Genomic DNA, 12168 nt, shown 5'->3' on the forward strand with positions numbered 1-12168 from the left:
TTTTTAAATATTATAAAAACGTTTTTTAAACATTTAAAGAAAACGTTTATTAAACGTTGAAGAAATGTTTTTTTTTTACGAAGCATAAATGAGCAAAACAATATTAAAAAAAAACATTTTAAAAACTTTTGCAATAAAAAATTTTTTAGAAACGTTAAAATTAGTGGATTTATGCCCTTTTTTATATTAAACAAATTTTTTTTTAATATTGAGGTTTTTTTCTTAAGAATTTTTTTTCGAAAATTTCCACACAGTCATCCATCCCAGTGAACGTTGCTTGACTTCTGTGATCGCTGCGAACTGATCCCTCGTAATGATCTGTAAACACTTTGTGCTAATTAATACATGTACATCACTGATAGATCAGATTAATATGTTATCGAAAAGACGAAATATATACAATTAAAGTATATTATTTATATAGATATAATTAAGTTAATTTTTCACTGATTTTCGTAGATGTTATTGAAACATTTTTTAAACGAATTTTAAAATCAATAATAATTGAAAAATAAATAGTTTAAATGTTAAATAAATAATAAACATAATTTTATAGAGATGAAAAATAAGTAAAAAAATTAATATTAAATAAAAATTACATAAATTTTAAATAAACGTTTAAAAAATGCTTACTAAAATCATTTTTTTAATTAAATAATTCATGAAAAATAAATACTTAACATTAAATAAACGTTAAAAAACATTTATTTTTAAAAAATAAAATAAATATTAAATAAATATTAAATTAATGTTCAATAAATGTTAAATTATTGTTTTTGAAATTGTTATTTTAAATGAAAAATTAATGTAAAATAAATATTAAATAAATGTTAAATAAATGTTAAATTAATGTTTTTAAAAAAATGTTTTTTTTAATAAAAAATTAATATAAAATAAATATTAAATTAATGTTGATTAAATGTTAAATTAATGTTTTTAAAAAATATTGTTTCAAATAAAAAATTAATGTGAAATAAATATTAAATTATTGTTGAATAAATGTTAAATTAATGTAAAATAAATATTAAATTAATGTTTAATAAATGTTAAATTAATAATAATCTGATTAGTTCCTACATACAAAATAACAATAATGAAAGAGGCCAATGAACGAGCAAAACATTCTGGATGTTCGTATAAAGTGTAGTTTGTATTTAATAATAACTTTTTGTCACAGACGTTTTGACTTTACGGAATCTTCTTCAGTGTGTACATGACTTTACATTAGAATGCTAACAATTTTTTCCATGCGGCCTTAACCCACACAACACATGGACGTTCCCGGACGTCCAATACATATTCACAAAAATCCTTGTAATGTCCAGTACCTCGTACGTCCATAGGACGTTCCAAGGACGTCCGAAGGATATACTGGTTTATCATAGCTGCAGTATGACGTTTGTAGGTCGTCCGCAGGACATAAGGTACGCGAGTCTCACCTAACTTATTTTATTTTTTATAAATTCTATTTACAAAGATATTGAAATAAACTAAATAAGAATAAAATGTTTATTTCAACCACTCGTCAAAATAAAATTATCTTCTATATAAAACATTTTTAAGTAAACAAAAAAGAAATGTTTTTAAACTCTGACATTGGGCCTTATTAAATTCTTGTGCTTTTAATAAGACCCGAATTAAAAATAAATTAAAAATAACAAAGAATTAAGTATTATTTTCCTACTCACTGTTAAAATGATTATTAATCACAAATACAAAATCCTTTAAGATCTATTTTACTAGTAAAACATCACAATTATTTTTAATTTTGTCTATAATTAATATTTTAACTTTAAGAAATTCTGGCTATTTTAGTGCGATTTTAGCTTATGGAAAGTTAGTATCACTGAAAATCGTTATTCTCTGTTGCAAGCCACACACATAATAAACAAATGACAATGACTTTAACAATAAATGTACAAGTGGGCCTTATTAATACATTATTTATAAAAAAGTATATTTATTCCAAAAATTGATATACATATTTGTTTTTTCCTATAGTTAGAAAGTTGAATAATATTATAATATGTTGTAATAAACCATAAAATAATGTATACTTATTAAATATTACAACACATTTTTATAAAAACGACTGATTTACCCACTTTGTTACAAGCTTTCGTTGCACTGAATAAACGTGTTGCCTCCGGTATTAATTTCCTATTCAGTCTTTATCTACTTCCTATGACATATCTTTTAAGCATATATTTTAAACATAAAACAGGTTTTTAAATGTTAAATTGAAAAGTGGGCCTTATTTAGTACTGGACCTTATTCGGCTCAAGTACCTTATTTGGGATAATTCGTAATATCTAACATATTATTGTATATTAAACACGTTCCCGACATACATAATAAGTATGCATTCGAAAATTGCGAGCGTTGTTCTTTATATTAAATAAGATATTTTGAAGATGTTCTAAGGACGTCCATTAAATATCCAAAAGATATCGGTGGTAAGTTCCGAAAAGGTCCGCTATATACTCGTACATATATGTCAGCGAAGTTGAATATTTTTATTATCATTATTATCATTATTATTATAACACAAAGATTTTCGAAGTTATAAAATTATAAAGATAATTTTTCGTGTTAAAAAATGTTTAACAAAAGGTATATTTAACCATATATAAACATAAACTATAAATTTTGATAATATAATAAGCTTTAATATAGGGGAGACCGGGGCGTTAGACGAGGTAATTCGATAATTGGAAATATCTTTTTATGGGTACATATTAAAAATTTACTTTAAACACTGTAAACACGTCCTAATGTAACAATGTTGCTAACAAAGTTTTGTTGGCAACAGCGTCATATATTGAAGTCGTAGTAGTGAAAAATGTGTTTTGCGACAGTCGAAGTAATTTCTGATAGTCAGCATTTCTTTAAAATTTAAGTAAGATAATAAGGTTTTTTGAAAACTTTGAGTATGTCGTGTTCAGTTAAATGTATTTGAAACATTTCATGTTTACTTTTTGTTGTGTGATGTCTATTTTTGTCGATCATACGCAATAATGTGCACAGTTAACGTTGGGGCTATTCATAATATCGAGCACCGGGGCGATTCGTTAATACTGATTGCAGCGCCTATGGGTAACCCTAACCTTACGTTGACTGCGTTACGAACGTTTACGCTACGCAGAGTTAAGCATTGAGGTAAACTGAAGTTCTTCATTGATTTAGTTCAAACTTGATAATACTCGTATTGTGTATATTAGTAGATAGAGCATGAATATGAATATAAAATTGTCGCTCTTAAGCAGGTAAAAAGTTATAAAGCGATAAAAATTAACACTTGTGAGGTTAGGAAATCTGTCACACCGATGGCATAAAAAGACATGCGAACGTGTATGTTTGCATTTGTTTTTTTTATACCTATATCTTTTTTTAAATAAAAGAAAGTCTTAACAATAGTTTTTTTTATAGTCTTTCAACTTAAAACAAATTTCTAGATATTCTCGCACTAGTTACGAATTACCCCGGGCTTGAGGCTATTCGTAATTAATTCTTGGCATTGGTCGACATTTTTATATGTACACCCAAGGACTTTGATTCTGTCCATGGGGAAATTTTCCAAACTGAGAAGTCGCTATCTTTCTACATACTTACAGTTCTTGATTAACGTAACGACCAATAAGCTCTAGTCATTTTATTAATCATGAACTGCAAGTATGTAGAAAGTGATGACTTCTCAGTTTGGAAAATTTCCCCATGGACAGAATCAAAGTCCTTGGGTGTACTTCAAAGCAAGTACACTTTCATGTTCTATCTACACCGGCATTGTAAAAGGAAACGTTCAACCTTTCATAGCGTTTTTCATTGGGAAAACTAGTGCGCACTGAAAGTGCACAGGTAATTGGGCATTTCCGTTGGCACCGTTATCACGCAAACCGAAACGTCCAATTGCCAGCGGCGAGTGCACACTCAGTGAGCACTAATTTTCCCAATGAAAAACGCTATCAGGGTGCCGTCACATTGGGCGTAATTGCGTAAGCGTAACTTGCGCCGACCAATGATATCGTTTTACTGGAACATCAACATCCGCCTAGTTACTTTACGATTTTTACGTTATTATCGTTACGTTGAATTCAATTTTCTGCGTAAGAAACGCTGTGTACATGTAGTAATACATGTATTGGTAACACATGTATTCTTAACTTAAATAAGCAGAACAAAATTGAATTTTAATTTAATAAACTATTAATTATAACATTAATATTAATATTAATACCTTTGTGTTAATTAGAATTAGTATCTTGGAATGATGAATAATATACATATAATGCTACTATATTACTTTAAGGGTGCTTTCCAGCTACGACACAAGTTGACACTGTGTAACACAGTGTCCATTAGTGTAAGTGAGACAAATAAAAGTTTTTCCTAAAGCCCTTATCAGACTACGCATTGAAGATTGAGATTGAAGATTAAAGATTGAAATTTCACCAATCAAAACAAGGAAATTTTAACTCCTTTTATTTTAATTGGCCAAAGCTCAATCTTTAATCTTCAATCTTCAATTTTCAATGCGTAGTCTGATACGGGCTTAAGACGACTCAAGTCTTGGAGAATTTATTGTACGAACAATGTCTTCAACAATCTTTTAACACACAAAGCATTATGATTAATTGAATTAGTAGTTTTAAAAAAATATATTCTAAGTGCAATATTTAACAAAAAGTGAACCTACGTTTTTAAATTTAGGTTATATGGTAACCTAGGAGCAATATATATCTTTTTAACAAATGTAAAAAGTATTTATCAACAGAAGTTCTTTTAATAGACAAAATTTCCAATTTCTTAACAAGAGTTTAGATTTTAACCTAGGTGCGATGTATGCCCGCACAGGTTAGATTCGCACATAAATGATTCACACATACTAGAGAGTATCAGTTCCACATGAGGCGTACTTTCCGAGACACGTAAATTACAAAAACCAATCGTAAATTTGTTTAGCATTTCTGTTAGAGAGTACAAGAGAAACCCTAATCAGCAATTGGTTGCATTAGACACGCATTTCTTGAAATTCCGCGAAATACGCTTCATGTGAAAGAAGGCTTTTAAAATGGCGTAACGTATTTTAGAAGTTACTAGAATACGCTACGCAAGTTACGCCCCATGTGACGGCACCCTCAAAGCGTCCTGTTTTCTTTTTTTTTAACGAATATAGAATTCAGGAGACACAAAAGAAAAAAAGGTCTAACGAATAGCCCCGGTCTCCCCTACAGTATATAGCTTTTTAATAAAATATATTATTTGTTAATACAAAATAAATAGCTAAATCAAGCTAGTGAGAGTCAGCACGGGTTTAAGAGCGCAAAACACAATCAGTGTTTAAACAATTATTTATTTATAATGAATTAAAAGTAACGAACGTTTTGGCTCTCTTTGGAGCCCTCTTCAGCGAAATTAGAAGTAAAATATTATTTTAATCATCTTCAGCGCAATTACAAGTGGAAGCTATTCTAATCGTCATCAGTGGGTGACACTCTTTTGGACACAGCACGATTGGACACCAACCAATCATCTTGACTTATCTAACCAAACCAACGGAAAAACTCTAGGCATCGGCCGCTGTGAGTGGTGGTGTCCAATCGTGCGGTGTCCAATCGTGCGCACCCCGTCATTCAGTCAGTTACCGGGAATTAAATGAGTCACCAACGGTTTGCCAAATCCGCCGTGGAAGCATTGCCCGTTGTCGTGTCAGTGAAATTGACAATTTTCCATTGGCACTGATGACGACCAGTGAAGCGTTGGATAACTTTGTCCATAGGAAGCGAAATTTGCCTGTCAAAGTATACGTTCGAATTTGCTGTAATGCCGCGTGCTCACTATCTCACGCAATAACGTATACTGAGTATACTTTATTAATATTTATTTAACATTAATTAAATGTTTAAAATAATAATTTTAAAAAATATTAATTTAATATTTATTTAACGTTTATTTAACATTCATATTTCATTAATTACTCATTTAAAATAATGATTTGGAAAAATGTTTATTTAACATTTATTTAATATTTATATTACATTAATAATTTATTTGCAATAATGATTTAAAAAAACATTACTTTAACATTTTTTCAAAATTAATTAATTTTTTATTTTGTTTTAATTTTTTATTTAAAACTATAATTTCAAAAACGTTAATTTAATGTTCATTTAACATTAATTATATATTTATTTTACATTAAATTTTATTTGAAACAATAATTTCATAAACATTAATTTAACATTAATTGCATATTTATTTTATGTTTATTTAATATTTACTTAATATCCATTAATGTTTAATTCAAATATTATTTAATACTGATAGATATTTATCGTCTCGGTAAATCAATAACATGTGGTTATCCGCTGCCGAAATTGCGTTTTCGCGAAGATTTTTAATATATTTAACATTTTTAATATATTTTTTCCTACCAAACATTATTGATTATATTATTATATTTATATAATTGTAAATTGCTCTTATATTTTAAGTACCATAGTAAAAATTATAATTATAAATTTTAACAGTTATTTTATGCAATTTTTGCACAGATCGAAGAACTGCATAAAGAGCATGTTAATGTACCTATATATAAGTTGTGTAAAAAAAAACTAAAAATATTTTTTATATTGTTTTTCCAATACTAGTCATATTTTTACAAGAATAAAGGAATTAAAAATCTACGATTAACTAGTCTTGTCTTTGCTGTCATTTTTTTAAATTTAAGTATTAACTCCAGCAAACATTAATTTGAGGTTAGAATAGTACAGCTTTGCTTAAGTCTACTTCGACCACAACTTGGCGAAGATCGTCTTATTCGGCTGTATATACATCATACAAGACATCTTATTACGACTATGAATTCATGACTAATAAGATAGTCTTAAGACTGGTCTTATTTTGAATAAGATCTGTCTATGAATCATGTCGAGCCCAAACAAGACGTTTCCAAACAAGATCGCCTTGGGCCCGTATTCATAGTCGTGACTTATTTTCAAGATTGTCTTAAGTACGGTCTTAAGTTGCTCTCTAGATTCATAGTCATGAATCAAGCAAATGCTTGAGTAAAATCTCAAGTCAAGACTTGTCCAAGACGATCTTGTTTGGAAACGTCTTCTTCGGTCTCAACATGATTCATAGACAGATCTTATTCGAAATAAGAACAGACTTAAGACTATCTTATTGGTCATGAATTCATAGTCGTAATAAGACGTCTTGTATGACGTATGTACAGCTAAACAAGACGATCTTCGCTAAGTCGAAGTAGACTTGAGCAAAGCTGTGGAGTACTATTCTAACCTCAAATTAATGTTTGCCGAAGTTGAAATACTTAAATTTCAAAGAATGACAGCAAAGACGAGACTAGTTACTCGTAAATTTTTAATTCCTTTATTCTTGTAAAAACATGAGTGGTATTAGAAAAAAATATAAAAGATATTTTTAGTTTTTTTACACCACTTACATTAATATACTCTTTATGCAGTTCTTCGATCTGTGCAAAAATTGCATAAAATAGGTGTTAAAATTTATAAATTATCTGTAATTTTTACTACGTAAATTTTTACTACTTAAAATATAAGAGTGATTTAATTGAAATAATATAAATGTAATTATATAATCAATAATATTCTTTGATAGGAAGAAATATATTAAAAATGTTAAATATATTAAAAATTACTGCGGACACGCAATTTCGGCAGCGGACAATAACATTTTATTGATTTATCGAGACGATAAATATCTATCAGTATTAAGTAATATTTGAATTAAACATTAATGGATATTAAGTAAATATTAAATAAATGTAAAATAAATATGCAATTAATGTTAAATTAATGTTTTTAAAATTATTGTTTCAAATAAAAAATTAATGCAAAATAAATATTAAATTAATTAAAAAAAAATGTTAAATATATATTTCTAATTATTCTTAATTAAATATTATTATTGCAATTAAATTATTAATGTAATATAAATATTAAATAAATGTTAAATAAACATTTTCCCAAATCATTATTTTAAATAAGTAATTAATGAAATATAAATGTTAAATAAATATTTAATAAATTTTTAATAAATATTATTGTTATAATGAATTGTACAATGAATAATAAATATTAAAAAAAGCATTTAAAAATTATTGTGTGCTGATTAAGATATACTTTAATAATCACAAAACTCAACTTTAATAAATAATCTTACATTTTATAACATTCTTCCTATTTTCAATCATATTTTTTAAGGATTTTATCCTTCATTACTTTTAATTTATATGATCCCGCATTGTAGAATTTTTGGAGATAATTAGTTGTATCTTATTTTCTATTAAATAAATAAAATTTTTTGATTATTATTTTAATTGTTTACAATTAATGTAAGCTATGTATATATAAGGTGATATTAAATAGACATATATAAGAACATAAAATTTATTTATATAACATGCTGGTATATATTTTAAGTCATGGCTTTAAGTGGGCGTCAAATAATTAATTAGTAATTTATTTATTTTTGTTATATTGCAAAAATAGAGTCAATCAGCCAATGAACTTACTGTACAAAAAAATATAGATTATACAAGTAATGATATATATATAACATAGTTTACATCACCACTTTATTGCGAGTGCTGTGTTCATTTTTTGTATTTCGTAATATCGTGTATTAAAATACGCGTAAACTTTGTACGTTCTTCTAACCAAGTTTTGTACAAATTCTGTACAACTGTATTTTCTTCAGAGATTTACTTAGCGTTTTCTTACTTAGTTTACGATACATATTTTCCAATGCCAATGCAAGTTCTTGGGGTTGAATGTTTCCATCGGGTCTCACTTGCGCCCCGCCGTTTAGGCAACCTAATAAAAGTAATTATATTAAATTTAATTATTTATTACATGCATCGTGTTAATACATTTTAAATAAAACAATTACTACACGGGCATGTTTCGACATAGTCGTAAACGCACTTGCCGTTTTTCATTTTTTGAACTATGTTCTGTATATTCCTGAAGCCAATAATAATAGCAAATTTTAATAACACTTGGTCATTTCTCTTCAATTCTGCTTCCTGGAAGTAGAGATTTCTAAGACTTTTAAAATCCACTGTGTCATCTTCATCGAAAAGATTCTTCGCTGCGTAACAAAAAGTGAAGTCTGAGTAACCATCCTGAGCCACTGTGACTGCATAATTTAGTTCCAATTTCTTCACTGTAGGAACGAAATGGTTGTTTAATTTCACCTTCGTTTATTTTATTTAATACTAATTAATCGTCTTCATTCAGCATCTGTTCTAATTCAACTGAAAATTGATACCATAATTTATATTTAAATGTTAATTCTAAGATTTAATATGGATATATGTATATACTTGACGTTATGACAGAATCTACGTCTCTCGTTTTTCTCTGCTGATTGTAAAAATTTTTGGAAACTTCCAACTGTTTGTCATAGCAGGGCATTACAGTTACGTGATATATCTGTTCTGTTGCAATAGACCCATAATTTTAGCTAAGTAGTACTTTACTAATGACCCCATAATTTGTTGAGGTGATTTTGTAACGCTTATATGTGGCAATATAAAATTTCCATGAGTTTTCTCAGCGTAACACACCCAACCTGATATAGAAACAAGAACATTATAAATTTTTAATTGATTGTTTTCATAAATATTTATTTTACCTGGACACAAAGAGGACAGCAATGGTAATTGATTTTTCGTGCCCTCCTTACTAGCTTTATAACGCTCAATAAATTCTTTGACGGTGTCCAATAGAACAAAATCATCAGCCATTATCATATCTAATACTGCATCAGCTCCCAATCGATAAAAAAATCTTGTCAATTTAGAAAGAGTTTGCTCGAGGGTAAATTCATAATGTTGTACCAGAGGCAATACAGGTTGCACCGATAGAATGACTATTATATATTTGGAATTTGTACTTCCTATATTTTGCAACAATATAAAATATACATTTTCAATTAACAAACAAGATAAATTAATCCTATATGCATACAATGAAGTAATTTGCATATTTGTTTTCTTTAAAAAACTAAGTAATTAGTTATAACATTTAAATACAATTTTTTAAATAAACAATTATACAAATACTTTCTAGAGATGTCAAAGTATATATAAGAATTATTGAAGAATTTTTTTATATTTGCATATAAAATTATTATATGCATGTAAGCTTTGTGTAATAAAATTTCTACTTTTCAATTAGCCAAATAACATATAATTATAAATATATGATTTTAAGACTAGATAAAGTAAAAACAAATTTTTCTTTTTTAACATGTTTGTTACTTTTAAAAATAAACCAACTCAAGCTCAAATACCTGTATTTATTATAATCTCAATAATAAACTTAAGAATTTCGATTATCTAACGAAGTTCGTAATTCTGATTCTCTTGCGCAATGTAAAAAGCGCAATGTAAAAATTAATTCTACTGAATCTCCAGAATTAATTTTTATGATTTTTACACTGTGTGAAAGAATCAGGATAACAAACTTCGTTAGACAGTCGAGATTCTCGTATCTACTGTTGAGGTTATAATATAAAAGCAGGTATAATACTTAAGTTTGTTGTTTTTAGTAATTTTATAAAAATTAGCAATTTTCGAATATGTTGTTTTCTAATTAATATTACATACCTGAGTATTTTTCTTTTAATCTTTATGCTAAATTAATGTAATTAATTCGTTGCACTGATTGACAGAATGTTACAGATACAATACATAGAATATTGAATCTGTTCCATTTAGTTCAATGTATGCAATATTCCCATTGGAAGATTCAAAAGAAATATCACGAAAACAGCCGATTCATAAATAAGCATTAGCTTGAGCATTGCTTCGCGAAGACGATCTTATATCAAATAAGCACAACTTGAGCAAGAACTTCTTCGCCAAGCTCGCCTCAAGTCATGACTATGAAATGTACTACTATTGAGACGATTTTATTCGAATAAGACGATCTTCGCCAAGACTGTCTTAAGTGCTGACTTGAGACTCGACTATGAATACCGGCCTTGGACAAGTCTTGACTTGAGATTTTACTCAAGCATTTGCTTGATTCATGACTATGAATCTAGAGGGTAACTTAAGATCGTACTTAAGACGATCTTGAAAATAAGTCACGATTATGAATACGGGCCTATGGTTTTAATCCAATTAGATTAATGACGCCATATACTGGAATCATCCAATGTGAACTTAAAATAGAGCGTGACGTTATTAATCCGCCATGAACTGGGTTAAGGCCGCGATACAGGCTTTTGCATAGCTGCATAACCGTATGCATAAAGAAATTGATTAGTCCATTTTCTTAAGCATGTGCTAACGAACCAATCAATTTCCTTATGCATACGGTTTTGCAGCTATGCAAAAGTGTGTGCTTTCGCCTTTAAAGGGCCTCGCACATGAAATACATAACATAACATAAGCACAACATAAGACCGATAGACCAATGAGTATCCAGCATAAAGTCGCCATATTGATTTACATAAGATTCCCATTGGTCCAGAGGCCTTATGCTACGCTTATGCTCTGTTATGCATTTCATGTGCGAGGCCCTTAAGGCCTCTGGATCAATGGGAATTTTATGTAAATCAATATGGCGACTTTATGTTGGATGCTCATTGGTCCATTGGTCTTATGTTGTGCTTATGTTATGTTATGCATTTCATGTGTTATAGGCGTTATAGGCTTTCTGCAATAAACTATTAGTCAGTATCATAAGTCATAAGCCATAAAAATTGACTAATCATAATCAAATGTGAAGAGAATATTTGACTGTGATTGATCAATTCTTATGGCTTATGATTTATGATACCGACTAATAGTTTTATTGTAGAAAACCTATTATAGGCTTCTACAATAAGCTATTAAGGTTGGTTTATGCAGGCCGTAACTGCTAACTTGTGCCGGAATCTGTAAAAAATTGACCAATCATAGTCGATTATTTTTGTATAAATCGATTATGATTGATTAATTTTTTACAGATTTCGGCATGAGTTAGCGGTTACGGCCTGCATAAACCAACCTTTATGCTAAGCTTATGCTCTGTTATGCATTTCATGTGCAAGGCCCTTAAGGGCCTCGCACATGAAATGCATAACAGAGCATAAGCGTAGCATAAGACCTTTGGACCAATGGGAATCTTATGT

The 12168-nt window shown here is 28.6% G+C and overlaps 1 pseudogene; it reads right to left on the bottom strand.

Moving 5' to 3' along the window:
* Positions 1 to 8415: 8415 nt before the first annotated feature.
* Positions 8416 to 11954, bottom strand: LOC113004746 (annotated as a pseudogene).
* Between the last annotated feature and the right edge of the window lie 214 nt (positions 11955 to 12168).

Source organism: Solenopsis invicta, chromosome 1 (assembly GCF_016802725.1).
Source record: "Solenopsis invicta isolate M01_SB chromosome 1, UNIL_Sinv_3.0, whole genome shotgun sequence".
NCBI lineage: Eukaryota > Metazoa > Arthropoda > Insecta > Hymenoptera > Formicidae > Solenopsis > Solenopsis invicta.